Below are 3,513 nucleotides of genomic sequence, written 5' to 3'. Positions count from 1 at the left end.
AGGATAGTTTGACAGTACTGGAGGTTTAGCCCACAAAAAACTCAGATTACAGCTCTTTTGGTTTAAGGACACCATACATTAAAATCTTGTTGAAAAAACTGCATTGCAGCTGTTTCTGGAAGGTCTTTTTTTCTGTTCTGTACATTACCATTTAAGTTATTTAAAATCAGTGTTATTCTTTAACACAGAAGTCTCCTGGATACACTGTTATTATATTTAATACAGCTATTAATAATATTATGCCAAGCTGCTATTAATAAGTCAGTGTTTTTTGTTGGTTGGGTATGGTGGCTGTTCAAAAAAGTTCACAGTTGCTATGCTGAAGATAGCTAGAGAAATGAATCTTTAGCTAGCAACCGAGAACAAAAAACAATGAAAAGATGCTATCTAAAATGCAGTAGGATTAGTTTGCAGGAATTCATTTATGTAAATCTCTCTTATGTTCCTGCTGTAGACATTCAGCTGGGTTGAGGTTAGGACTTTGACTGGATCATTGCAGCACCTTGTTGTAGATTTGCTGCTGTGCTTGGAATTGTTGTCCTGTTGCATCACCCAATTTGGGCCTAGCTTTAGCTCACATTTAACGGTAGCACATTTTGCCAAAAGCCAAACTCGAGGTAGCTATTGTCATTCTTTCTCACTTTAGCTGGTTTAGCTTTTGCATTACTTGATGAAGTAGACTGACTTAAATATATGTCCATTGTGCTAATTAGCTCAACCCTGGATGTTCACATGTATTTACACATTTTCGAGGACCCCCAATCTATGGCTTGCGGACCCCAGTTTGAGGACAGAAAAGAGGCTTCCTCCTGCCAACTCTTCCAAATGAGCCATTCTTGCCTTTTTCCAATTGTTCTGTCTGCTTTAATAGATGCCGTCACACTCGCTGATGATTAATTTATCAAGTGCATTTGATTAGCAGCACCTGGCTGCTTTTTACCCTCTTAATTCCGATAAAGCAGTAAGAGTGTATTTAATTTTTTAGAGGAGTGCATGAGGTGAATGCACGCTAATAATAAATGTCTGTGAAATAATTAATAAATAGCTTCACAGAATTTCCAATTTTTGCTTACAGTTAAAGATTATAATTTTTAGGGCAGAAGAGTGTGTACTAAACATTAGCTGTTAACTTTTCCAATCTTAAGTTTGGAACTGGCAGTAACTTATCGTGCTAAATGAACAGAACCTTTCTTCTGGAACGCCCCACTTTGCTAGTGAATGCAACATTTATAACACCAATGCAACTGAATTACGTACACGGTGCAAAAAGCACAAAGATGCACACAGATATACTCAGACCCTACTCAGTGTAAGTTTACAACCACATCCTTCATCACCATTTACAGACTATAGCTTTTTTAAAAAAAAGAAAAGGACGCAAAATAGGAAGGGAAGTAAGGAAGTAAGTCATATAATGGCTTACAAATGTTCACTTTGTGTAAGTTTATGTTTGTGTGCGTGCGTATGTGTGTGCCCATCTGAGGGCAATTTTCAGACTGGAGCAGTTGTGATGGATCTCTGCCTTTCAGGAGTAATTATTTTAAGAGAGATTGAGCTGTTAAGCACTTAGAAAACATCACAGTGGGCGCCTATACTTTAAGTGCTCTTTGAGATCCCAGCAAATAACTGACCTCTTTGGAAAATCCTGCACAAAATGATAAAGCACATTAGTTTATGAGACCTAAATATTAGTGAGCTGTCTTTGTAAACAACATGCTGTCAGTAAATATTACCAAAATCACTTAAAACTGCATGAAGTGCAACTTTTGCAAAAAATTACCTGATGATAAAGAATGTGATTAATTTTGTTTTTACCAAAATAAAACCGTATTGTTGGTGGGGGCTTTTGGAGACATGAGGTAAAAGCTTGACTGTCACTCAGAAGATGTGGGGTTCAGCTCAGTGTGGGGTAATTGTTTAAAGACATTTGTTCATTTTTTCCCCAGCCAGTATGTGGTTAAGTTTAGACACCAAAACTATTTAGTTAGTGATCCGGCACTTGTAGAACATGCAGGGCTGAGTGATGATTTATTCAACTGATTTGTTTATTTATTGATTTGTTGCCTACAAATGAGCTACAGTTGCAAAACAAGAAAAAAAATATACTCATTAAAAATGTTTTTGTGACACATGCCAAGAAAACAAATCTCATCTAGGAGAAAATCTATTCCAACCGATTTCCCAAAACATTCATTAGAATGCAGTTTAGGCGTGTAGTAACGTGATTTATAGACGGGACTTTTTCTTTTGTCACCTTCGGGGCTGAAATTATATTAATTATATTGACTGTTATGCAAGCAGATGAATTAGGGTCTTTGCATAATGAACTAATATCCTTTCAGTTAAACTTTATAGTCAATTTGGACCAACCCAACATACAAATTATAAAATGCAATTTAAATGTAACACACACTGAATTTATATAAAATTTCAACTCACAGTTAAAAGTGAATCCCGGAGATTCAAAAGAGCAAAGCACAGTGAAAGTAAGACAACGTGGAGTTAAATGATCTCCTATGAAAATGATAAAATTAAACAAGCATCACTATAGCGGCACAGATTATTACACTATATAAAATGGCATTTATGTACACAATCATAACTCGAGACCATTACTGTTTGATTGCAGGTTTTAGCTTGCAAATTGATTTGAAATACCTGCACCTCATTAGTGTACAGCTAATGTAATTTACTGTTCCTATGGTTTATGGTTACATAACCTGAGCCTGTTTATAGCTTAACCTTATCATGAGTTCAAAACCAAAGGCTGCTTCGCAAGAAGACATACTATGTTGACATTTTCATTATTTGCAATTTGTTACTTGTGATGAAAAAAGCACTTATTTTTTTGTTGGTCAGCCATGAAAAAAATAGCTAAAAAACTTTTAGCTACACTAACACCTCCCTCAGCATGGAGTTTTTCTCTGCCCGTTACAGCAGCAGGTCTCCTTTTTTGCCCCAGAACAAGGTAAAGACAAAAAAAAGAAGAAAAAAAAAACCCTGCTGATCTCTGTCCAGTAAATATGTTAACCCCCTCCAGTCACACTAGGAGCTTTCATTTTACTGATCTTATCTCATAGAGAAGGAAATTGACCTTGATGGCTTCCATAACCTAAGAAAGTGCACAATAAATTTCAAGTTCTTTCTATCTAACCTCCAACCTCCTCCATACCTGCTGCCACCCTCCACCTTTTGGGTTTCTACAGTCGACTCCTGCCCTACTTGTCCTGTTTTTCTTCTTTATCTTACCTTTTCCATGTCTTTATTTACTTTACGTTTCCTTCTTCTGATTCTGTTCTCACGCATTGCATTGTATGGAGAAATGTATGATTATATCTGGTATGTCTGGTATTTGAATTAGCAAGGCTGATGGAACTGAAAATCCTTCATGGACATGTTTGTCCCCTTGAATAAATCAGGTACCTGCTGATTTACCAAGATCATCAGAAGAAACAGAAGAAAGTAATGTAAAAGAAAAGAAAAAGATCAAGTAATTCAATTTCAAATCATTCT

This window comes from Pelmatolapia mariae, linkage group LG2, assembly GCF_036321145.2.
Source record: "Pelmatolapia mariae isolate MD_Pm_ZW linkage group LG2, Pm_UMD_F_2, whole genome shotgun sequence".
In the NCBI taxonomy this organism is placed as follows: domain Eukaryota; kingdom Metazoa; phylum Chordata; class Actinopteri; order Cichliformes; family Cichlidae; genus Pelmatolapia; species Pelmatolapia mariae.
This window is presented reverse-complemented; position numbering follows the sequence as displayed.